Source organism: Schistocerca piceifrons, unplaced genomic scaffold (assembly GCF_021461385.2).
Source record: "Schistocerca piceifrons isolate TAMUIC-IGC-003096 unplaced genomic scaffold, iqSchPice1.1 HiC_scaffold_1027, whole genome shotgun sequence".
Taxonomy (NCBI): domain Eukaryota; kingdom Metazoa; phylum Arthropoda; class Insecta; order Orthoptera; family Acrididae; genus Schistocerca; species Schistocerca piceifrons.
Window position 1 is genome coordinate 1 of NW_025726827.1, and position 23,178 is coordinate 23,178.

Below are 23,178 nucleotides of genomic sequence, written 5' to 3' on the forward strand. Positions count from 1 at the left end.
AATATTCACTTCGCTGACTTCACGTGACGCCGCGCTGACGCTAGAAAACCCGTGCTATGTCGATGCCAGGGGCAACTCGTGTGCAGAGAACGAGACACAAGAAGGAGTGAGCCTCTCCACCGTATGAGAGGCAGTATCTAGCAGATACACACGGTAAAACATTCGACTTGCGTTAGCTCGTAAATTGCTACACGTCATCGTCTGCAAGCTAAAAAGGACACATCCGCACTGCCCAGTGAGGCGACACTTGTACTAACACCCGGTGGGCGGCTGTGAGACGAGGAGATGAGCTGCGGCTTCTGGGCGCGACTGTAACGCTGCGCCCTGGATCAAATAACTGGTGACCCATGTGTTTAGTAGTGACGCAACTGCTAGGATGCACCTGAACGTCCATCTTTTGAGAGAGAGAAAATTTTCGCAGTCGGCAGGACTCGAACCTACGCTCCCAGAGGGAATCTGATTTCAAGTCAGACGCCTTAACCACTCGGCCACGACTGCCGGTGGCAGAAGCGACTCCCGACAAGTGAAACCGCCATCTTTAGAAGCAATCTGATGGCAGAAAGCGGCGTGGCCTCACTCTTTCCTGTAGGGTTTCCATTAGCCGTTACGAAAGTGTATTAATTTTCGCCCAGACGGGGACTTGAACCCAGGACCCTTTGGTTGAAAACCTAACGCTCTACCGACTCAGCTATGCGGGCCCACGCACGAGCATTATCGTACAGCTGCGTGGTGAGCGAGTGATTCGCATGTTGTAATTACTGGCTTATGGCTCCAATGGCGACTTCACCGACTTCCCACTGACGCACCGCTGACGCTAGTTTTCTGTCGTCTTAAAACGATGGACATACCTCCAAGCAGCTGCGAGATCTTAAGAAAAGAAACGCTGCACCACTGCCTTCGCCGCACTCGAATGATTCAATTGCGATTCTTAAAAAGAATTGAATGTTCGCTCTGTCCAACACTTTCGAGCACATCTGTGTACTCACGATCTCAGCGACGGCTTTCTGCAGTCCCAGCGTCAGTGCGAGGTGAACCGATGGCCACAGTAAGCAGCGGTCGTCGCGAAACTCAGTAGTCTTAAACGGAAACTTTCGTCTTGTTGAGAATGGCGTCACTGGTTTGCACCCGCATTCGCCCACGCATGTCACATGTGTGCGAAAATTTTTGCTCCTCTCTTTACGCAAAATCGCACGCAGCCGGTAGGATTCGAACCTACGCTCCCAGAGGGAATCTGATTTCGAGTCAGACGCCTTAACCACTCGGCCACGACTGCCGGTAGCGCGGCGTTGTCCCGACACATACAAATGCTACCGTTTGAAGCACTGTGGTGTCAGAAAACGGCGTAGCTGCATTATTTTCCGTAGCGTTTCCACCGCTACCAGACGAATCGCTACCAAAGTTTTAAAATTTCCGCCCGGACAGGGACTTGAACCCTGGACCCTTAGGTTAAAAGCCTAATGCTCTACCGACTGAGCTATCCGGGCTCGCACGACGCTGTGAAACCTCCCACGATGCACAACTATACATTGACTCATGTCCTTTACTGTTGTGCAATCGTTGCATGGGGCCGTTACTAATAAAACGTCGCCTAAATGCTGTCTGCAAACTTATCGCGCTAAGCTCGTAACACACTATCGAAGACTGCTGGCACACGATGCAACAACAAATTGCACCAGTTGTTACGTCTCATACGTTGGAGCAGAGAATTGACGTGTTTTGTCGACACTCACTGGGCAATTGGAAAATTCGCAAGCATTTCGAATGCAATGTTTCCCACGTTTTCGCTCATTTCACGGTTCCGTTGAAGACGTTCTTCACCACCTGACACAGAAAAAGGAACGCAGTCGGTAGGGCTTTTTTGATTCTTTTGCTTCAAAGGGAGTTAGTTTTCTAGTGAGTTCGTCTTATGGCATGCACTAGACAACCAGAACTGCTACAGCAGAGAGTCATTTTTGTTGTCAGCTGTAGTTGCATTATCACCAACGCAGAGCAATTCCATTGGCGTCGCATCAAAACGAATACCTGCCGAAACCCGGGATCGAACCAGGGACCTTTAGATCTTCAGTCTAACGCTCTCCCAACTGAGCTATTTCGGCTGACATTGAACGTTGCTGTTTGCATGTGTTCGTTCAGCTCTGCCTCGTTGCCAATTTCACAGTCACCTTCGTCTGATAAGACACAGGGACGCTGAAAGGCGAGCAGCCGATGCAGTGAAGTCCCACACACATTTCTTCTGCTTCCATCATCGTAACAAGCAAACATGTCGACTCGACTCGTGTAATATTCACTTCGCTGACTTCACGTGACGCCGCGCTGACGCTAGAAAACCCGTGCTATGTCGATGCCAGGGGCAACTCGTGTGCAGAGAACGAGACACAAGAAGGAGTGAGCCTCTCCACCGTATGAGAGGCAGTATCTAGCAGATACACACGGTAAAACATTCGACTTGCGTTAGCTCGTAAATTGCTACACGTCATCGTCTGCAAGCTAAAAAGGACACATCCGCACTGCCCAGTGAGGCGACACTTGTACTAACACCCGGTGGGCGGCTGTGAGACGAGGAGATGAGCTGCGGCTTCTGGGCGCGACTGTAACGCTGCGCCCTGGATCAAATAACTGGTGACCCATGTGTTTAGTAGTGACGCAACTGCTAGGATGCACCTGAACGTCCATCTTTTGAGAGAGAGAAAATTTTCGCAGTCGGCAGGACTCGAACCTACGCTCCCAGAGGGAATCTGATTTCAAGTCAGACGCCTTAACCACTCGGCCACGACTGCCGGTGGCAGAAGCGACTCCCGACAAGTGAAACCGCCATCTTTAGAAGCAATCTGATGGCAGAAAGCGGCGTGGCCTCACTCTTTCCTGTAGGGTTTCCATTAGCCGTTACGAAAGTGTATTAATTTTCGCCCAGACGGGGACTTGAACCCAGGACCCTTTGGTTGAAAACCTAACGCTCTACCGACTCAGCTATGCGGGCCCACGCACGAGCATTATCGTACAGCTGCGTGGTGAGCGAGTGATTCGCATGTTGTAATTACTGGCTTATGGCTCCAATGGCGACTTCACCGACTTCCCACTGACGCACCGCTGACGCTAGTTTTCTGTCGTCTTAAAACGATGGACATACCTCCAAGCAGCTGCGAGATCTTAAGAAAAGAAACGCTGCACCACTGCCTTCGCCGCACTCGAATGATTCAATTGCGATTCTTAAAAAGAATTGAATGTTCGCTCTGTCCAACACTTTCGAGCACATCTGTGTACTCACGATCTCAGCGACGGCTTTCTGCAGTCCCAGCGTCAGTGCGAGGTGAACCGATGGCCACAGTAAGCAGCGGTCGTCGCGAAACTCAGTAGTCTTAAACGGAAACTTTCGTCTTGTTGAGAATGGCGTCACTGGTTTGCACCCGCATTCGCCCACGCATGTCACATGTGTGCGAAAATTTTTGCTCCTCTCTTTACGCAAAATCGCACGCAGCCGGTAGGATTCGAACCTACGCTCCCAGAGGGAATCTGATTTCGAGTCAGACGCCTTAACCACTCGGCCACGACTGCCGGTAGCGCGGCGTTGTCCCGACACATGCAAATGCTACCGTTTGAAGCACTGTGGTGTCAGAAAACGGCGTAGCTGCATTATTTTCCGTAGCGTTTCCACCGCTACCAGACGAATCGCTACCAAAGTTTTAAAATTTCCGCCCGGACAGGGACTTGAACCCTGGACCCTTAGGTTAAAAGCCTAATGCTCTACCGACTGAGCTATCCGGGCTCGCACGACGCTGTGAAACCTCCCACGATGCACAACTATACATTGACTCATGTCCTTTACTGTTGTGCAATCGTTGCATGGGGCCGTTACTAATAAAACGTCGCCTAAATGCTGTCTGCAAACTTATCGCGCTAAGCTCGTAACACACTATCGAAGACTGCTGGCACACGATGCAACAACAAATTGCACCAGTTGTTACGTCTCATACGTTGGAGCAGAGAATTGACGTGTTTTGTCGACACTCACTGGGCAATTGGAAAATTCGCAAGCATTTCGAATGCAATGTTTCCCACGTTTTCGCTCATTTCACGGTTCCGTTGAAGACGTTCTTCACCACCTGACACAGAAAAAGGAACGCAGTCGGTAGGGCTTTTTTGATTCTTTTGCTTCAAAGGGAGTTAGTTTTCTAGTGAGTTCGTCTTATGGCATGCACTAGACAACCAGAACTGCTACAGCAGAGAGTCATTTTTGTTGTCAGCTGTAGTTGCATTATCACCAACGCAGAGCAATTCCATTGGCGTCGCATCAAAACGAATACCTGCCGAAACCCGGGATCGAACCAGGGACCTTTAGATCTTCAGTCTAACGCTCTCCCAACTGAGCTATTTCGGCTGACATTGAACGTTGCTGTTTGCATGTGTTCGTTCAGCTCTGCCTCGTTGCCAATTTCACAGTCACCTTCGTCTGATAAGACACAGGGACGCTGAAAGGCGAGCAGCCGATGCAGTGAAGTCCCACACACATTTCTTCTGCTTCCATCATCGTAACAAGCAAACATGTCGACTCGACTCGTGTAATATTCACTTCGCTGACTTCACGTGACGCCGCGCTGACGCTAGAAAACCCGTGCTATGTCGATGCCAGGGGCAACTCGTGTGCAGAGAACGAGACACAAGAAGGAGTGAGCCTCTCCACCGTATGAGAGGCAGTATCTAGCAGATACACACGGTAAAACATTCGACTTGCGTTAGCTCGTAAATTGCTACACGTCATCGTCTGCAAGCTAAAAAGGACACATCCGCACTGCCCAGTGAGGCGACACTTGTACTAACACCCGGTGGGCGGCTGTGAGACGAGGAGATGAGCTGCGGCTTCTGGGCGCGACTGTAACGCTGCGCCCTGGATCAAATAACTGGTGACCCATGTGTTTAGTAGTGACGCAACTGCTAGGATGCACCTGAACGTCCATCTTTTGAGAGAGAGAAAATTTTCGCAGTCGGCAGGACTCGAACCTACGCTCCCAGAGGGAATCTGATTTCAAGTCAGACGCCTTAACCACTCGGCCACGACTGCCGGTGGCAGAAGCGACTCCCGACAAGTGAAACCGCCATCTTTAGAAGCAATCTGATGGCAGAAAGCGGCGTGGCCTCACTCTTTCCTGTAGGGTTTCCATTAGCCGTTACGAAAGTGTATTAATTTTCGCCCAGACGGGGACTTGAACCCAGGACCCTTTGGTTGAAAACCTAACGCTCTACCGACTCAGCTATGCGGGCCCACGCACGAGCATTATCGTACAGCTGCGTGGTGAGCGAGTGATTCGCATGTTGTAATTACTGGCTTATGGCTCCAATGGCGACTTCACCGACTTCCCACTGACGCACCGCTGACGCTAGTTTTCTGTCGTCTTAAAACGATGGACATACCTCCAAGCAGCTGCGAGATCTTAAGAAAAGAAACGCTGCACCACTGCCTTCGCCGCACTCGAATGATTCAATTGCGATTCTTAAAAAGAATTGAATGTTCGCTCTGTCCAACACTTTCGAGCACATCTGTGTACTCACGATCTCAGCGACGGCTTTCTGCAGTCCCAGCGTCAGTGCGAGGTGAACCGATGGCCACAGTAAGCAGCGGTCGTCGCGAAACTCAGTAGTCTTAAACGGAAACTTTCGTCTTGTTGAGAATGGCGTCACTGGTTTGCACCCGCATTCGCCCACGCATGTCACATGTGTGCGAAAATTTTTGCTCCTCTCTTTACGCAAAATCGCACGCAGCCGGTAGGATTCGAACCTACGCTCCCAGAGGGAATCTGATTTCGAGTCAGACGCCTTAACCACTCGGCCACGACTGCCGGTAGCGCGGCGTTGTCCCGACACATGCAAATGCTACCGTTTGAAGCACTGTGGTGTCAGAAAACGGCGTAGCTGCATTATTTTCCGTAGCGTTTCCACCGCTACCAGACGAATCGCTACCAAAGTTTTAAAATTTCCGCCCGGACAGGGACTTGAACCCTGGACCCTTAGGTTAAAAGCCTAATGCTCTACCGACTGAGCTATCCGGGCTCGCACGACGCTGTGAAACCTCCCACGATGCACAACTATACATTGACTCATGTCCTTTACTGTTGTGCAATCGTTGCATGGGGCCGTTACTAATAAAACGTCGCCTAAATGCTGTCTGCAAACTTATCGCGCTAAGCTCGTAACACACTATCGAAGACTGCTGGCACACGATGCAACAACAAATTGCACCAGTTGTTACGTCTCATACGTTGGAGCAGAGAATTGACGTGTTTTGTCGACACTCACTGGGCAATTGGAAAATTCGCAAGCATTTCGAATGCAATGTTTCCCACGTTTTCGCTCATTTCACGGTTCCGTTGAAGACGTTCTTCACCACCTGACACAGAAAAAGGAACGCAGTCGGTAGGGCTTTTTTGATTCTTTTGCTTCAAAGGGAGTTAGTTTTCTAGTGAGTTCGTCTTATGGCATGCACTAGACAACCAGAACTGCTACAGCAGAGAGTCATTTTTGTTGTCAGCTGTAGTTGCATTATCACCAACGCAGAGCAATTCCATTGGCGTCGCATCAAAACGAATACCTGCCGAAACCCGGGATCGAACCAGGGACCTTTAGATCTTCAGTCTAACGCTCTCCCAACTGAGCTATTTCGGCTGACATTGAACGTTGCTGTTTGCATGTGTTCGTTCAGCTCTGCCTCGTTGCCAATTTCACAGTCACCTTCGTCTGATAAGACACAGGGACGCTGAAAGGCGAGCAGCCGATGCAGTGAAGTCCCACACACATTTCTTCTGCTTCCATCATCGTAACAAGCAAACATGTCGACTCGACTCGTGTAATATTCACTTCGCTGACTTCACGTGACGCCGCGCTGACGCTAGAAAACCCGTGCTATGTCGATGCCAGGGGCAACTCGTGTGCAGAGAACGAGACACAAGAAGGAGTGAGCCTCTCCACCGTATGAGAGGCAGTATCTAGCAGATACACACGGTAAAACATTCGACTTGCGTTAGCTCGTAAATTGCTACACGTCATCGTCTGCAAGCTAAAAAGGACACATCCGCACTGCCCAGTGAGGCGACACTTGTACTAACACCCGGTGGGCGGCTGTGAGACGAGGAGATGAGCTGCGGCTTCTGGGCGCGACTGTAACGCTGCGCCCTGGATCAAATAACTGGTGACCCATGTGTTTAGTAGTGACGCAACTGCTAGGATGCACCTGAACGTCCATCTTTTGAGAGAGAGAAAATTTTCGCAGTCGGCAGGACTCGAACCTACGCTCCCAGAGGGAATCTGATTTCAAGTCAGACGCCTTAACCACTCGGCCACGACTGCCGGTGGCAGAAGCGACTCCCGACAAGTGAAACCGCCATCTTTAGAAGCAATCTGATGGCAGAAAGCGGCGTGGCCTCACTCTTTCCTGTAGGGTTTCCATTAGCCGTTACGAAAGTGTATTAATTTTCGCCCAGACGGGGACTTGAACCCAGGACCCTTTGGTTGAAAACCTAACGCTCTACCGACTCAGCTATGCGGGCCCACGCACGAGCATTATCGTACAGCTGCGTGGTGAGCGAGTGATTCGCATGTTGTAATTACTGGCTTATGGCTCCAATGGCGACTTCACCGACTTCCCACTGACGCACCGCTGACGCTAGTTTTCTGTCGTCTTAAAACGATGGACATACCTCCAAGCAGCTGCGAGATCTTAAGAAAAGAAACGCTGCACCACTGCCTTCGCCGCACTCGAATGATTCAATTGCGATTCTTAAAAAGAATTGAATGTTCGCTCTGTCCAACACTTTCGAGCACATCTGTGTACTCACGATCTCAGCGACGGCTTTCTGCAGTCCCAGCGTCAGTGCGAGGTGAACCGATGGCCACAGTAAGCAGCGGTCGTCGCGAAACTCAGTAGTCTTAAACGGAAACTTTCGTCTTGTTGAGAATGGCGTCACTGGTTTGCACCCGCATTCGCCCACGCATGTCACATGTGTGCGAAAATTTTTGCTCCTCTCTTTACGCAAAATCGCACGCAGCCGGTAGGATTCGAACCTACGCTCCCAGAGGGAATCTGATTTCGAGTCAGACGCCTTAACCACTCGGCCACGACTGCCGGTAGCGCGGCGTTGTCCCGACACATGCAAATGCTACCGTTTGAAGCACTGTGGTGTCAGAAAACGGCGTAGCTGCATTATTTTCCGTAGCGTTTCCACCGCTACCAGACGAATCGCTACCAAAGTTTTAAAATTTCCGCCCGGACAGGGACTTGAACCCTGGACCCTTAGGTTAAAAGCCTAATGCTCTACCGACTGAGCTATCCGGGCTCGCACGACGCTGTGAAACCTCCCACGATGCACAACTATACATTGACTCATGTCCTTTACTGTTGTGCAATCGTTGCATGGGGCCGTTACTAATAAAACGTCGCCTAAATGCTGTCTGCAAACTTATCGCGCTAAGCTCGTAACACACTATCGAAGACTGCTGGCACACGATGCAACAACAAATTGCACCAGTTGTTACGTCTCATACGTTGGAGCAGAGAATTGACGTGTTTTGTCGACACTCACTGGGCAATTGGAAAATTCGCAAGCATTTCGAATGCAATGTTTCCCACGTTTTCGCTCATTTCACGGTTCCGTTGAAGACGTTCTTCACCACCTGACACAGAAAAAGGAACGCAGTCGGTAGGGCTTTTTTGATTCTTTTGCTTCAAAGGGAGTTAGTTTTCTAGTGAGTTCGTCTTATGGCATGCACTAGACAACCAGAACTGCTACAGCAGAGAGTCATTTTTGTTGTCAGCTGTAGTTGCATTATCACCAACGCAGAGCAATTCCATTGGCGTCGCATCAAAACGAATACCTGCCGAAACCCGTGATCGAACCAGGGACCTTTAGATCTTCAGTCTCACGCTCTCCCAACTGAGCTATTTCGGCTGACATTGAACGTTGCTGTTTGCATGTGTTCGTTCAGCTCTGCCTCGTTGCCAATTTCACAGTCACCTTCGTCTGATAAGACACAGGGACGCTGAAAGGCGAGCAGCCGATGCAGTGAAGTCCCACACACATTTCTTCTGCTTCCATCATCGTAACAAGCAAACATGTCGACTCGACTCGTGTAATATTCACTTCGCTGACTTCACGTGACGCCGCGCTGACGCTAGAAAACCCGTGCTATGTCGATGCCAGGGGCAACTCGTGTGCAGAGAACGAGACACAAGAAGGAGTGAGCCTCTCCACCGTATGAGAGGCAGTATCTAGCAGATACACACGGTAAAACATTCGACTTGCGTTAGCTCGTAAATTGCTACACGTCATCGTCTGCAAGCTAAAAAGGACACATCCGCACTGCCCAGTGAGGCGACACTTGTACTAACACCCGGTGGGCGGCTGTGAGACGAGGAGATGAGCTGCGGCTTCTGGGCGCGACTGTAACGCTGCGCCCTGGATCAAATAACTGGTGACCCATGTGTTTAGTAGTGACGCAACTGCTAGGATGCACCTGAACGTCCATCTTTTGAGAGAGAGAAAATTTTCGCAGTCGGCAGGACTCGAACCTACGCTCCCAGAGGGAATCTGATTTCAAGTCAGACGCCTTAACCACTCGGCCACGACTGCCGGTGGCAGAAGCGACTCCCGACAAGTGAAACCGGCATCTTTAGAAGCAATCTGATGGCAGAAAGCGGCGTGGCCTCACTCTTTCCTGTAGGGTTTCCATTAGCCGTTACGAAAGTGTATTAATTTTCGCCCAGACGGGGACTTGAACCCAGGACCCTTTGGTTGAAAACCTAACGCTCTACCGACTCAGCTATGCGGGCCCACGCACGAGCATTATCGTACAGCTGCGTGGTGAGCGAGTGATTCGCATGTTGTAATTACTGGCTTATGGCTCCAATGGCGACTTCACCGACTTCCCACTGACGCACCGCTGACGCTAGTTTTCTGTCGTCTTAAAACGATGGACATACCTCCAAGCAGCTGCGAGATCTTAAGAAAAGAAACGCTGCACCACTGCCTTCGCCGCACTCGAATGATTCAATTGCGATTCTTAAAAAGAATTGAATGTTCGCTCTGTCCAACACTTTCGAGCACATCTGTGTACTCACGATCTCAGCGACGGCTTTCTGCAGTCCCAGCGTCAGTGCGAGGTGAACCGATGGCCACAGTAAGCAGCGGTCGTCGCGAAACTCAGTAGTCTTAAACGGAAACTTTCGTCTTGTTGAGAATGGCGTCACTGGTTTGCACCCGCATTCGCCCACGCATGTCACATGTGTGCGAAAATTTTTGCTCCTCTCTTTACGCAAAATCGCACGCAGCCGGTAGGATTCGAACCTACGCTCCCAGAGGGAATCTGATTTCGAGTCAGACGCCTTAACCACTCGGCCACGACTGCCGGTAGCGCGGCGTTGTCCCGACACATGCAAATGCTACCGTTTGAAGCACTGTGGTGTCAGAAAACGGCGTAGCTGCATTATTTTCCGTAGCGTTTCCACCGCTACCAGACGAATCGCTACCAAAGTTTTAAAATTTCCGCCCGGACAGGGACTTGAACCCTGGACCCTTAGGTTAAAAGCCTAATGCTCTACCGACTGAGCTATCCGGGCTCGCACGACGCTGTGAAACCTCCCACGATGCACAACTATACATTGACTCATGTCCTTTACTGTTGTGCAATCGTTGCATGGGGCCGTTACTAATAAAACGTCGCCTAAATGCTGTCTGCAAACTTATCGCGCTAAGCTCGTAACACACTATCGAAGACTGCTGGCACACGATGCAACAACAAATTGCACCAGTTGTTACGTCTCATACGTTGGAGCAGAGAATTGACGTGTTTTGTCGACACTCACTGGGCAATTGGAAAATTCGCAAGCATTTCGAATGCAATGTTTCCCACGTTTTCGCTCATTTCACGGTTCCGTTGAAGACGTTCTTCACCACCTGACACAGAAAAAGGAACGCAGTCGGTAGGGCTTTTTTGATTCTTTTGCTTCAAAGGGAGTTAGTTTTCTAGTGAGTTCGTCTTATGGCATGCACTAGACAACCAGAACTGCTACAGCAGAGAGTCATTTTTGTTGTCAGCTGTAGTTGCATTATCACCAACGCAGAGCAATTCCATTGGCGTCGCATCAAAACGAATACCTGCCGAAACCCGGGATCGAACCAGGGACCTTTAGATCTTCAGTCTAACGCTCTCCCAACTGAGCTATTTCGGCTGACATTGAACGTTGCTGTTTGCATGTGTTCGTTCAGCTCTGCCTCGTTGCCAATTTCACAGTCACCTTCGTCTGATAAGACACAGGGACGCTGAAAGGCGAGCAGCCGATGCAGTGAAGTCCCACACACATTTCTTCTGCTTCCATCATCGTAACAAGCAAACATGTCGACTCGACTCGTGTAATATTCACTTCGCTGACTTCACGTGACGCCGCGCTGACGCTAGAAAACCCGTGCTATGTCGATGCCAGGGGCAACTCGTGTGCAGAGAACGAGACACAAGAAGGAGTGAGCCTCTCCACCGTATGAGAGGCAGTATCTAGCAGATACACACGGTAAAACATTCGACTTGCGTTAGCTCGTAAATTGCTACACGTCATCGTCTGCAAGCTAAAAAGGACACATCCGCACTGCCCAGTGAGGCGACACTTGTACTAACACCCGGTGGGCGGCTGTGAGACGAGGAGATGAGCTGCGGCTTCTGGGCGCGACTGTAACGCTGCGCCCTGGATCAAATAACTGGTGACCCATGTGTTTAGTAGTGACGCAACTGCTAGGATGCACCTGAACGTCCATCTTTTGAGAGAGAGAAAATTTTCGCAGTCGGCAGGACTCGAACCTACGCTCCCAGAGGGAATCTGATTTCAAGTCAGACGCCTTAACCACTCGGCCACGACTGCCGGTGGCAGAAGCGACTCCCGACAAGTGAAACCGCCATCTTTAGAAGCAATCTGATGGCAGAAAGCGGCGTGGCCTCACTCTTTCCTGTAGGGTTTCCATTAGCCGTTACGAAAGTGTATTAATTTTCGCCCAGACGGGGACTTGAACCCAGGACCCTTTGGTTGAAAACCTAACGCTCTACCGACTCAGCTATGCGGGCCCACGCACGAGCATTATCGTACAGCTGCGTGGTGAGCGAGTGATTCGCATGTTGTAATTACTGGCTTATGGCTCCAATGGCGACTTCACCGACTTCCCACTGACGCACCGCTGACGCTAGTTTTCTGTCGTCTTAAAACGATGGACATACCTCCAAGCAGCTGCGAGATCTTAAGAAAAGAAACGCTGCACCACTGCCTTCGCCGCACTCGAATGATTCAATTGCGATTCTTAAAAAGAATTGAATGTTCGCTCTGTCCAACACTTTCGAGCACATCTGTGTACTCACGATCTCAGCGACGGCTTTCTGCAGTCCCAGCGTCAGTGCGAGGTGAACCGATGGCCACAGTAAGCAGCGGTCGTCGCGAAACTCAGTAGTCTTAAACGGAAACTTTCGTCTTGTTGAGAATGGCGTCACTGGTTTGCACCCGCATTCGCCCACGCATGTCACATGTGTGCGAAAATTTTTGCTCCTCTCTTTACGCAAAATCGCACGCAGCCGGTAGGATTCGAACCTACGCTCCCAGAGGGAATCTGATTTCGAGTCAGACGCCTTAACCACTCGGCCACGACTGCCGGTAGCGCGGCGTTGTCCCGACACATGCAAATGCTACCGTTTGAAGCACTGTGGTGTCAGAAAACGGCGTAGCTGCATTATTTTCCGTAGCGTTTCCACCGCTACCAGACGAATCGCTACCAAAGTTTTAAAATTTCCGCCCGGACAGGGACTTGAACCCTGGACCCTTAGGTTAAAAGCCTAATGCTCTACCGACTGAGCTATCCGGGCTCGCACGACGCTGTGAAACCTCCCACGATGCACAACTATACATTGACTCATGTCCTTTACTGTTGTGCAATCGTTGCATGGGGCCGTTACTAATAAAACGTCGCCTAAATGCTGTCTGCAAACTTATCGCGCTAAGCTCGTAACACACTATCGAAGACTGCTGGCACACGATGCAACAACAAATTGCACCAGTTGTTACGTCTCATACGTTGGAGCAGAGAATTGACGTGTTTTGTCGACACTCACTGGGCAATTGGAAAATTCGCAAGCATTTCGAATGCAATGTTTCCCACGTTTTCGCTCATTTCACGGTTCCGTTGAAGACGTTCTTCACCACCTGACACAGAAAAAGGAACGCAGTCGGTAGGGCTTTTTTGATTCTTTTGCTTCAAAGGGAGTTAGTTTTCTAGTGAGTTCGTCTTATGGCATGCACTAGACAACCAGAACTGCTACAGCAGAGAGTCATTTTTGTTGTCAGCTGTAGTTGCATTATCACCAACGCAGAGCAATTCCATTGGCGTCGCATCAAAACGAATACCTGCCGAAACCCGGGATCGAACCAGGGACCTTTAGATCTTCAGTCTAACGCTCTCCCAACTTTTTTTTTTTTTTTTTTTTTTTTTGAAGCAGACACTCTACCACTCGAAACGAATATATCTATTGAAAAAAATATTAAAGAATATCCACCACACAGCCACTTCAAAAGAAGTACAGTACTGAAATTAAAATCCTAAAACATGACTATATAATGTAGACTGCTTACTGAAATAAAGGTTAAAAAACGAAAACTTCAGTCCTGGTGTAGAGAAGAAACATACATAAAGGCGGCAAATTCAGAAACAGTATAAAAGAAAATGGCTCACACAGGTGACCTTAGCCAACACCCTCTCTTTCAAATGTCAGGCTAAGCATATTGGCAAAATCATCTCGGAGGCCTGGCAATCGCAAGCGCTGCGAGTAAGCAGTAAGCATGTACTGCCGAAACGCTAGGTGTCCATCCTCTTCATGACAACTGTTGACAAAATGTACGAAATGGCCAATCAACCACATGACGGTATGGAGCTTCGTCCGCGGAAAAAAGGAAGAATCGGGCCGGACGATGATGTCAATAGTATAAGCGGCTTCAGCAGACCTAGTGACAAAAGCAAGTTGTTTCCTGAGCCAACGCCAATTAGCAAGGTGCCCACAGCAGGTGAATCGATGTTCAAGGGTATCCAGGAGACCACACCGAGTACAGGTGTCCGTGTCAGAAAGACCAATACGGTGCAGTCGTACGTTGGTGGGAACCAAATTATTTATTACCCTATACCACGTGGACGCCACGGCCATAGAGTGGATCGGCAGACTAACGTTCTTCCAGACGTTCCTCCAGGACACGGATGGAGACGCCAGTTCTATTGGATTGGGACTGGCCAGCCCCTCCCAGCGGGCAATCAAGCTCTTGGTCGTTGGCACCGGTCGCCGCAAGAAGACGTCACCGAGGTAACTCACCGCAATGTAAAATTCCCGAATGTGTTTCAACTTAAAATTTAGGCGTCCGACATCGACAGGTGGAGCAAGGCTCGCCGGACGCACAACAGTAAAAAGCCTGGATGTAATTGAAGTCACTTCTTGCGTAACAATTAGAGTCGTTCGGCGGACGTACAAAGCAGACGCCTTGCGAGTAATGTCAGAGAGGCCCAAGCCTCCGGAGAGACGCGGTTTCGTCATTACCTCGTAACGTAACTTGAATAGATGGCCCTTCCATATAAACCTGCTAGACAATTGGCGCAACCTTTTCGCCACCATCATGGGAAGTGGGAACAGCTGAGCAACATAATAAGCTTTACATAGGACGTAGGTGTCTAAAATTCTGACTTTTTGCAAAATGGTAGCAAAGCGCTGCTCATGGACCATCAGAGCCCCCTGTATCTTCTCGGTGACAGATTTCCAATTGAGAGCCGCCATTTTTAGAGGACACCGATCAATGATAATCCCCAAGGACGTATGGCGATCGACAAAAGTGGCCCAAGGGACGTCAGCATCGCGAAATCCTCGAATATCAAGGAACTTACATTTACCCTGATTGAGACGCGCTCCAGAGACACGACAGTATGCATCAACTGCCCCTTTCAACAACGGGATATCATCTCGTTGACGGAGGAGAACAACGACATCATCCGCATATGCCTTAACCGAGAGCTTCCCACCAGAGAGGGACATACCCTGAAGTTTGAGAGCAATAGTCCGAAGCAGCGGTTCCAGGGACAAAACGAATAAAGACATAGAGAGCGGACTACCCTGAGGCACTCCGCGGCGGATAGCAATGGGCGGCGTCAGCTGCCCATTGAGTGACACCCGAGCTGTTATTCCCCTGTACAAATTGCCAAGAACACCACGTGATGAAGCGTTAAAACCTATTGTACCTAAAACACGATCTAAAAACACATGACTGACGTGATCAAAAGCCTTATAAAAATCAAGGAAGGCAAAGGCACAATGTACGTTTGTAACCGCCGCAACCGAGACAACATCCCGATATTCGGCTACTGGTGTCAGAATAGATCTATCATGAAAACAACATTGATGTGCACCAATCACACCCCGAAGCAGAGAAGACAGCCGGCTATTGAGCGCTCTAGCAGCTGTCTTATAGTCAAAATTCAGCAATGTGAGCGGACGAAGATTGGCAGCAGATAAACGACCAGAGGACTTCGGAATTAAAACAATTTTCCCTACTTTAAAATCGGCAGGCACATCCATCCCTCTGACAATCTCATTTAAAATCTGCGTAAAAATGCCACCCAAAAGAGGCCAAAAACGGAGATAAAATTCTTTAGGCAGGCCGTCGGGACCCGGCGATTTACTGGACGGAGAGCGAGCAATAAAATCGAAAACATCATCTACCTGGAACTCCCGGAGAAATTCGCCGTTCGCGTCAGGCGCGATCGTCGCAGTTAGATCCCCAAAGACATCATCCGAACGAGACTCACCAGAATCATCGGCAGAATAGAGACTAGTGTAATACTGATGAAGAGCACGAACCATTTCCTCCTGTGCACTAAGCTGTCGCCCATCATCCACCGTAAGAGAAGAGATGAAGGAGCGACGACGACGAGTCTGATGCCGTAGCAGATGGTACAAGGATGTCAGTTCACCTTCAACAAGAGAGTGAGGTTTCGACTTAACTCGCAGACCATCCATCTGTCGTCGTTTAAGGCTCAAGAGCTTGGCTTTAATACGACGAACATCATGGATCCGCAGTGGAGAGGTACCCGCCGCGTCATATAGTTCACGCAGGACAGAGTAGTAATATTCATACGTGTTCTTAAAATCACGCGTCCTAGCAGCACAGTAGAAAATCAAAGTCTGACGAATCTTGGGCTTGGCAAAAGCAGTCCACCAAACCAGCAAGGAGGGGTATCGCGGGACAGAGCGAAGACATCGCTCCCACACGCCACTTATAACATCATCCATAGCACTGTCGGCAAGGTGGGAAACATTTAACATCCACTGGGAACGATAAAGTTTTGCAGGTTGGCGACTAAGATTTACAGTTGCAGTAAAAGCACAATGGTCAGAAAAACTAGTAGGAATAACATCGACAGAAAGAATTTTATCACATAAAAAATCAGATAAATAGAATCTGTCGAGTCTACTGCATGAGGACGCGGTAAAAAACGTATATTTCACCAGGGTTGGATATTTGTGTTCCCAAACATCACGCAGATGCATCGTACGAACTAAGTCATGTAAATCACGGCAATAATTAAAATTGGGGGACTGGTCTGCAGGGCGTAAAACACAATTAAAATCGCCTCCGAGCAGGAGACTCCGAGGACTCTGGCGCAAAAGATAAATAAGCTCTTCTTTATAAAAGCGCGATCGAGCCACAGTGTGACCCGAACCAGAGGGGGCATACAAAACAACGAGGCGGAGATCAAAAAGACGACAACCGATCCCACGGCCAGAGTCAAGGAATTCAATGTCAGTAATAGGAATGCCCTCTCGAAAGAAAAGAGCAGTTCCTGTTGAATATTCCGGCGCGACATTAAAAACAGTTTGAAATCCAGGTAGAGAGAGATCAGAAAACAACACTTCCTGCAAAAACACTACGTCCGCACAGGCGTCGTAAATAAACTGCCGCAAAGAGGCAATGCGAACGTCGGACTCAATACGGTTAACATTTAAGGTAAGAAAGGTGTATGCTTGAACCATAGAGAGAAAAGCGAGAAAACAAATCACCTACACCGACGCACCAGCGTCACAGTCCATAGCAGGGGTGACGGAGGCATCCGAGGGAGGGGGACTGCTACCCCGTTCCGCGGATCCCTTACGTTTCGGTTTTTTACGAACAGCATTAACGTTCGGCTGAACGCGTAACTTGCGTCGGCTGACGGGCAAGGAAACTTCAGCCGCCGGTGACGTAGGAGGGTCAAGTTCTGTATCCGACACCACCCGCGCCGGTCCACATGCGGGATCCGGGGTCGCGGGGGAAACATCCGACAAAACGGAATGGTCAACACCTGCACTAGCTTCCGGCAAACATGGACTGCACGGAGGCGAAACGTGAGCAGGAAGGTCCGAGGCCGCAGAGTTGGAAAGAAGCGGAGCAGCTCCGCTGGCAGAGGTATGGGGCAGCGAAGCAGGAAGTTGTCGCGGCTCCACTTGTTGTGACATCGAAGTCGGTTCGGAAGACGGCGCCAACAGGCCCGACCGACGACCCGACTCGAGAGAAGCTGCGTCGGAGGCCGGAGGGGCGCCAGCAGCCGCCACCGGAACCGCTACCTCAGGAGGGCAGGGAGCAGCTACAGTACACAGTGGCTCGGAGGATGCCGGTCGCTCGGACTGGGGCATCTCAGGGAGATCCTCATCCGTACTATTTCCATCGTGTGGGCGACGCCTCTTATTATTCAAAAGTGGCACACCCACCTGAGGGACAGACGGAACAACATCAGATTGAGCACGCAAAGGAGGAAATTCTGTATTAGGGGTGCGCAAAACCTGTGGCGGGGCGCTACTACCACTGGACTGTGCTACACCAAGAGCAGAACCACCTGCAACGAGGTCAGCGACCGTTAACTTGCGACGCTGTTCGAGAGAATTTTTTAAAACAAAAACTCTCCGCGGACAGTCGGTACGCACGTGACCACTTTCATTGCACAAAAAACAGGTGCCAACCTGACCACTATATGTTACATGGACACGATATCCACCGATCTGCAGGTGAGATGGAATATTCTGCTTAACGTGCATTTCGACTGAACGAATACCACTGTAACATTGCAGGCGATGTTGGCTTGACCAGCGTTCAAGGCGAATGCTCTTTACATCACCATACTTCTGTAGACCCTCCTTAAGATAGACATTATCCACCTCCGGTGGAAGGTTGTAAACACGAACATTGGTATACGTGATGGAAGCATTGGAAAGCAGCACGGTACTTACAGAATCATCCCGATGCCGAAAGAGAACTTGATGACCATATTTAGAAAGAATTTTATCAACCTGAAGTGGGTCCATAAACTTAACAAAGAAAACATACAGTTCGGTATCAAAATAAGCAGTGTGCACCTGATCCGAATGAACACCAAAGGTATCTACCAACCAATCATGAATCTCAAGAGAACTAGGTTGCACATGGCGGGTTGACTTGTCAAAAGCAAAACTAACTGTAGCCTGACGAGGAATAACCTGGGACGACATTTTCAAAATATGCGGTCGAAACCGCTACACAAAAAACACTGAAATAAGGACAGAAAGTAACACAAGGTACGAAACAACGACGGAGAAATACTCTCAGAAGTTGCAACACAACACGTAACAAAAACGATAGTCCACTATACGTAACGCTACGGCGGAGCGGAAGACTAGGCACGTCCACACTGCACGGCGTCTAAAGCGGAACTAGCTGAGCTATTTCGGCTGACATTGAACGTTGCTGTTTGCATGTGTTCGTTCAGCTCTGCCTCGTTGCCAATTTCACAGTCACCTTCGTCTGATAAGACACAGGGACGCTGAAAGGCGAGCAGCCGATGCAGTGAAGTCCCACACACATTTCTTCTGCTTCCATCATCGTAACAAGCAAACATGTCGACTCGACTCGTGTAATATTCACTTCGCTGACTTCACGTGACGCCGCGCTGACGCTAGAAAACCCGTGCTATGTCGATGCCAGGGGCAACTCGTGTGCAGAGAACGAGACACAAGAAGGAGTGAGCCTCTCCACCGTATGAGAGGCAGTATCTAGCAGATACACACGGTAAAACATTCGACTTGCGTTAGCTCGTAAATTGCTACACGTCATCGTCTGCAAGCTAAAAAGGACACATCCGCACTGCCCAGTGAGGCGACACTTGTACTAACACCCGGTGGGCGGCTGTGAGACGAGGAGATGAGCTGCGGCTTCTGGGCGCGACTGTAACGCTGCGCCCTGGATCAAATAACTGGTGACCCATGTGTTTAGTAGTGACGCAACTGCTAGGATGCACCTGAACGTCCATCTTTTGAGAGAGAGAAAATTTTCGCAGTCGGCAGGACTCGAACCTACGCTCCCAGAGGGAATCTGATTTCAAGTCAGACGCCTTAACCACTCGGCCACGACTGCCGGTGGCAGAAGCGACTCCCGACAAGTGAAACCGCCATCTTTAGAAGCAATCTGATGGCAGAAAGCGGCGTGGCCTCACTCTTTCCTGTAGGGTTTCCATTAGCCGTTACGAAAGTGTATTAATTTTCGCCCAGACGGGGACTTGAACCCAGGACCCTTTGGTTGAAAACCTAACGCTCTACCGACTCAGCTATGCGGGCCCACGCACGAGCATTATCGTACAGCTGCGTGGTGAGCGAGTGATTCGCATGTTGTAATTACTGGCTTATGGCTCCAATGGCGACTTCACCGACTTCCCACTGACGCACCGCTGACGCTAGTTTTCTGTCGTCTTAAAACGATGGACATACCTCCAAGCAGCTGCGAGATCTTAAGAAAAGAAACGCTGCACCACTGCCTTCGCCGCACTCGAATGATTCAATTGCGATTCTTAAAAAGAATTGAATGTTCGCTCTGTCCAACACTTTCGAGCACATCTGTGTACTCACGATCTCAGCGACGGCTTTCTGCAGTCCCAGCGTCAGTGCGAGGTGAACCGATGGCCACAGTAAGCAGCGGTCGTCGCGAAACTCAGTAGTCTTAAACGGAAACTTTCGTCTTGTTGAGAATGGCGTCACTGGTTTGCACCCGCATTCGCCCACGCATGTCACATGTGTGCGAAAATTTTTGCTCCTCTCTTTACGCAAAATCGCACGCAGCCGGTAGGATTCGAACCTACGCTCCCAGAGGGAATCTGATTTCGAGTCAGACGCCTTAACCACTCGGCCACGACTGCCGGTAGCGCGGCGTTGTCCCGACACATGCAAATGCTACCGTTTGAAGCACTGTGGTGTCAGAAAACGGCGTAGCTGCATTATTTTCCGTAGCGTTTCCACCGCTACCAGACGAATCGCTACCAAAGTTTTAAAATTTCCGCCCGGACAGGGACTTGAACCCTGGACCCTTAGGTTAAAAGCCTAATGCTCTACCGACTGAGCTATCCGGGCTCGCACGACGCTGTGAAACCTCCCACGATGCACAACTATACATTGACTCATGTCCTTTACTGTTGTGCAATCGTTGCATGGGGCCGTTACTAATAAAACGTCGCCTAAATGCTGTCTGCAAACTTATCGCGCTAAGCTCGTAACACACTATCGAAGACTGCTGGCACACGATGCAACAACAAATTGCACCAGTTGTTACGTCTCATACGTTGGAGCAGAGAATTGACGTGTTTTGTCGACACTCACTGGGCAATTGGAAAATTCGCAAGCATTTCGAATGCAATGTTTCCCACGTTTTCGCTCATTTCACGGTTCCGTTGAAGACGTTCTTCACCACCTGACACAGAAAAAGGAACGCAGTCGGTAGGGCTTTTTTGATTCTTTTGCTTCAAAGGGAGTTAGTTTTCTAGTGAGTTCGTCTTATGGCATGCACTAGACAACCAGAACTGCTACAGCAGAGAGTCATTTTTGTTGTCAGCTGTAGTTGCATTATCACCAACGCAGAGCAATTCCATTGGCGTCGCATCAAAACGAATACCTGCCGAAACCCGGGATCGAACCAGGGACCTTTAGATCTTCAGTCTAACGCTCTCCCAACTTTTTTTTTTTTTTTTTTTTTTTTGAAGCAGACACTCTACCACTCGAAACGAATATATCTATTGAAAAAAATATTAAAGAATATCCACCACACAGCCACTTCAAAAGAAGTACAGTACTGAAATTAAAATCCTAAAACATGACTATATAATGTAGACTGCTTACTGAAATAAAGGTTAAAAAACGAAAACTTCAGTCCTGGTGTAGAGAAGAAACATACATAAAGGCGGCAAATTCAGAAACAGTATAAAAGAAAATGGCTCACACAGGTGACCTTAGCCAACACCCTCTCTTTCAAATGTCAGGCTAAGCATATTGGCAAAATCATCTCGGAGGCCTGGCAATCGCAAGCGCTGCGAGTAAGCAGTAAGCATGTACTGCCGAAACGCTAGGTGTCCATCCTCTTCATGACAACTGTTGACAAAATGTACGAAATGGCCAATCAACCACATGACGGTATGGAGCTTCGTCCGCGGAAAAAAGGAAGAATCGGGCCGGACGATGATGTCAATAGTATAAGCGGCTTCAGCAGACCTAGTGACAAAAGCAAGTTGTTTCCTGAGCCAACGCCAATTAGCAAGGTGCCCACAGCAGGTGAATCGATGTTCAAGGGTATCCAGGAGACCACACCGAGTACAGGTGTCCGTGTCAGAAAGACCAATACGGTGCAGTCGTACGTTGGTGGGAACCAAATTATTTATTACCCTATACCACGTGGACGCCACGGCCATAGAGTGGATCGGCAGACTAACGTTCTTCCAGACGTTCCTCCAGGACACGGATGGAGACGCCAGTTCTATTGGATTGGGACTGGCCAGCCCCTCCCAGCGGGCAATCAAGCTCTTGGTCGTTGGCACCGGTCGCCGCAAGAAGACGTCACCGAGGTAACTCACCGCAATGTAAAATTCCCGAATGTGTTTCAACTTAAAATTTAGGCGTCCGACATCGACAGGTGGAGCAAGGCTCGCCGGACGCACAACAGTAAAAAGCCTGGATGTAATTGAAGTCACTTCTTGCGTAACAATTAGAGTCGTTCGGCGGACGTACAAAGCAGACGCCTTGCGAGTAATGTCAGAGAGGCCCAAGCCTCCGGAGAGACGCGGTTTCGTCATTACCTCGTAACGTAACTTGAATAGATGGCCCTTCCATATAAACCTGCTAGACAATTGGCGCAACCTTTTCGCCACCATCATGGGAAGTGGGAACAGCTGAGCAACATAATAAGCTTTACATAGGACGTAGGTGTCTAAAATTCTGACTTTTTGCAAAATGGTAGCAAAGCGCTGCTCATGGACCATCAGAGCCCCCTGTATCTTCTCGGTGACAGATTTCCAATTGAGAGCCGCCATTTTTAGAGGACACCGATCAATGATAATCCCCAAGGACGTATGGCGATCGACAAAAGTGGCCCAAGGGACGTCAGCATCGCGAAATCCTCGAATATCAAGGAACTTACATTTACCCTGATTGAGACGCGCTCCAGAGACACGACAGTATGCATCAACTGCCCCTTTCAACAACGGGATATCATCTCGTTGACGGAGGAGAACAACGACATCATCCGCATATGCCTTAACCGAGAGCTTCCCACCAGAGAGGGACATACCCTGAAGTTTGAGAGCAATAGTCCGAAGCAGCGGTTCCAGGGACAAAACGAATAAAGACATAGAGAGCGGACTACCCTGAGGCACTCCGCGGCGGATAGCAATGGGCGGCGTCAGCTGCCCATTGAGTGACACCCGAGCTGTTATTCCCCTGTACAAATTGCCAAGAACACCACGTGATGAAGCGTTAAAACCTATTGTACCTAAAACACGATCTAAAAACACATGACTGACGTGATCAAAAGCCTTATAAAAATCAAGGAAGGCAAAGGCACAATGTACGTTTGTAACCGCCGCAACCGAGACAACATCCCGATATTCGGCTACTGGTGTCAGAATAGATCTATCATGAAAACAACATTGATGTGCACCAATCACACCCCGAAGCAGAGAAGACAGCCGGCTATTGAGCGCTCTAGCAGCTGTCTTATAGTCAAAATTCAGCAATGTGAGCGGACGAAGATTGGCAGCAGATAAACGACCAGAGGACTTCGGAATTAAAACAATTTTCCCTACTTTAAAATCG

The 23,178-nt window shown here is 49.5% G+C and overlaps 26 non-coding genes across 26 annotated transcripts; all 26 read right to left on the minus strand.

Annotated features, from left to right (window-relative positions):
- Positions 1-416: 416 nt before the first annotated feature.
- Positions 417-498, minus strand: Trnas-uga. Its single transcript has one exon. It is a non-coding gene; the product is annotated as a tRNA-Ser (tRNA).
- A 693-nt stretch (positions 499-1,191) lies between these two features.
- On the minus strand, positions 1,192-1,273 carry Trnas-cga. The gene has a single exon. It is a non-coding gene; the product is annotated as a tRNA-Ser (tRNA).
- Positions 1,274-1,411: 138 nt separating this feature from the next.
- Trnak-uuu lies at positions 1,412-1,484 on the minus strand. The gene has a single exon. It is a non-coding gene; the product is annotated as a tRNA-Lys (tRNA).
- A 539-nt stretch (positions 1,485-2,023) lies between these two features.
- Positions 2,024-2,096, minus strand: Trnaf-gaa. Its single transcript has one exon. It is a non-coding gene; the product is annotated as a tRNA-Phe (tRNA).
- Positions 2,097-2,695: 599 nt separating this feature from the next.
- Trnas-uga lies at positions 2,696-2,777 on the minus strand. The gene has a single exon. It is a non-coding gene; the product is annotated as a tRNA-Ser (tRNA).
- Positions 2,778-3,470: 693 nt separating this feature from the next.
- Positions 3,471-3,552, minus strand: Trnas-cga. Its single transcript has one exon. It is a non-coding gene; the product is annotated as a tRNA-Ser (tRNA).
- Positions 3,553-3,690: 138 nt separating this feature from the next.
- Trnak-uuu lies at positions 3,691-3,763 on the minus strand. The gene has a single exon. It is a non-coding gene; the product is annotated as a tRNA-Lys (tRNA).
- A 539-nt stretch (positions 3,764-4,302) lies between these two features.
- Trnaf-gaa lies at positions 4,303-4,375 on the minus strand. Its single transcript has one exon. It is a non-coding gene; the product is annotated as a tRNA-Phe (tRNA).
- A 599-nt stretch (positions 4,376-4,974) lies between these two features.
- On the minus strand, positions 4,975-5,056 carry Trnas-uga. Its single transcript has one exon. It is a non-coding gene; the product is annotated as a tRNA-Ser (tRNA).
- A 693-nt stretch (positions 5,057-5,749) lies between these two features.
- On the minus strand, positions 5,750-5,831 carry Trnas-cga. Its single transcript has one exon. It is a non-coding gene; the product is annotated as a tRNA-Ser (tRNA).
- A 138-nt stretch (positions 5,832-5,969) lies between these two features.
- Trnak-uuu lies at positions 5,970-6,042 on the minus strand. Its single transcript has one exon. It is a non-coding gene; the product is annotated as a tRNA-Lys (tRNA).
- A 539-nt stretch (positions 6,043-6,581) lies between these two features.
- Positions 6,582-6,654, minus strand: Trnaf-gaa. The gene has a single exon. It is a non-coding gene; the product is annotated as a tRNA-Phe (tRNA).
- Positions 6,655-7,253: 599 nt separating this feature from the next.
- Positions 7,254-7,335, minus strand: Trnas-uga. The gene has a single exon. It is a non-coding gene; the product is annotated as a tRNA-Ser (tRNA).
- A 693-nt stretch (positions 7,336-8,028) lies between these two features.
- Positions 8,029-8,110, minus strand: Trnas-cga. Its single transcript has one exon. It is a non-coding gene; the product is annotated as a tRNA-Ser (tRNA).
- Positions 8,111-8,248: 138 nt separating this feature from the next.
- Trnak-uuu lies at positions 8,249-8,321 on the minus strand. Its single transcript has one exon. It is a non-coding gene; the product is annotated as a tRNA-Lys (tRNA).
- A 539-nt stretch (positions 8,322-8,860) lies between these two features.
- On the minus strand, positions 8,861-8,933 carry Trnaf-gaa. Its single transcript has one exon. It is a non-coding gene; the product is annotated as a tRNA-Phe (tRNA).
- A 599-nt stretch (positions 8,934-9,532) lies between these two features.
- Trnas-uga lies at positions 9,533-9,614 on the minus strand. Its single transcript has one exon. It is a non-coding gene; the product is annotated as a tRNA-Ser (tRNA).
- A 693-nt stretch (positions 9,615-10,307) lies between these two features.
- On the minus strand, positions 10,308-10,389 carry Trnas-cga. Its single transcript has one exon. It is a non-coding gene; the product is annotated as a tRNA-Ser (tRNA).
- A 138-nt stretch (positions 10,390-10,527) lies between these two features.
- Positions 10,528-10,600, minus strand: Trnak-uuu. The gene has a single exon. It is a non-coding gene; the product is annotated as a tRNA-Lys (tRNA).
- Positions 10,601-11,139: 539 nt separating this feature from the next.
- Trnaf-gaa lies at positions 11,140-11,212 on the minus strand. Its single transcript has one exon. It is a non-coding gene; the product is annotated as a tRNA-Phe (tRNA).
- Positions 11,213-11,811: 599 nt separating this feature from the next.
- Positions 11,812-11,893, minus strand: Trnas-uga. The gene has a single exon. It is a non-coding gene; the product is annotated as a tRNA-Ser (tRNA).
- Positions 11,894-12,586: 693 nt separating this feature from the next.
- Positions 12,587-12,668, minus strand: Trnas-cga. Its single transcript has one exon. It is a non-coding gene; the product is annotated as a tRNA-Ser (tRNA).
- A 138-nt stretch (positions 12,669-12,806) lies between these two features.
- Positions 12,807-12,879, minus strand: Trnak-uuu. Its single transcript has one exon. It is a non-coding gene; the product is annotated as a tRNA-Lys (tRNA).
- Positions 12,880-19,383: 6,504 nt separating this feature from the next.
- On the minus strand, positions 19,384-19,465 carry Trnas-uga. The gene has a single exon. It is a non-coding gene; the product is annotated as a tRNA-Ser (tRNA).
- Positions 19,466-20,158: 693 nt separating this feature from the next.
- Trnas-cga lies at positions 20,159-20,240 on the minus strand. Its single transcript has one exon. It is a non-coding gene; the product is annotated as a tRNA-Ser (tRNA).
- A 138-nt stretch (positions 20,241-20,378) lies between these two features.
- Trnak-uuu lies at positions 20,379-20,451 on the minus strand. Its single transcript has one exon. It is a non-coding gene; the product is annotated as a tRNA-Lys (tRNA).
- Positions 20,452-23,178: the final 2,727 nt, after the last annotated feature.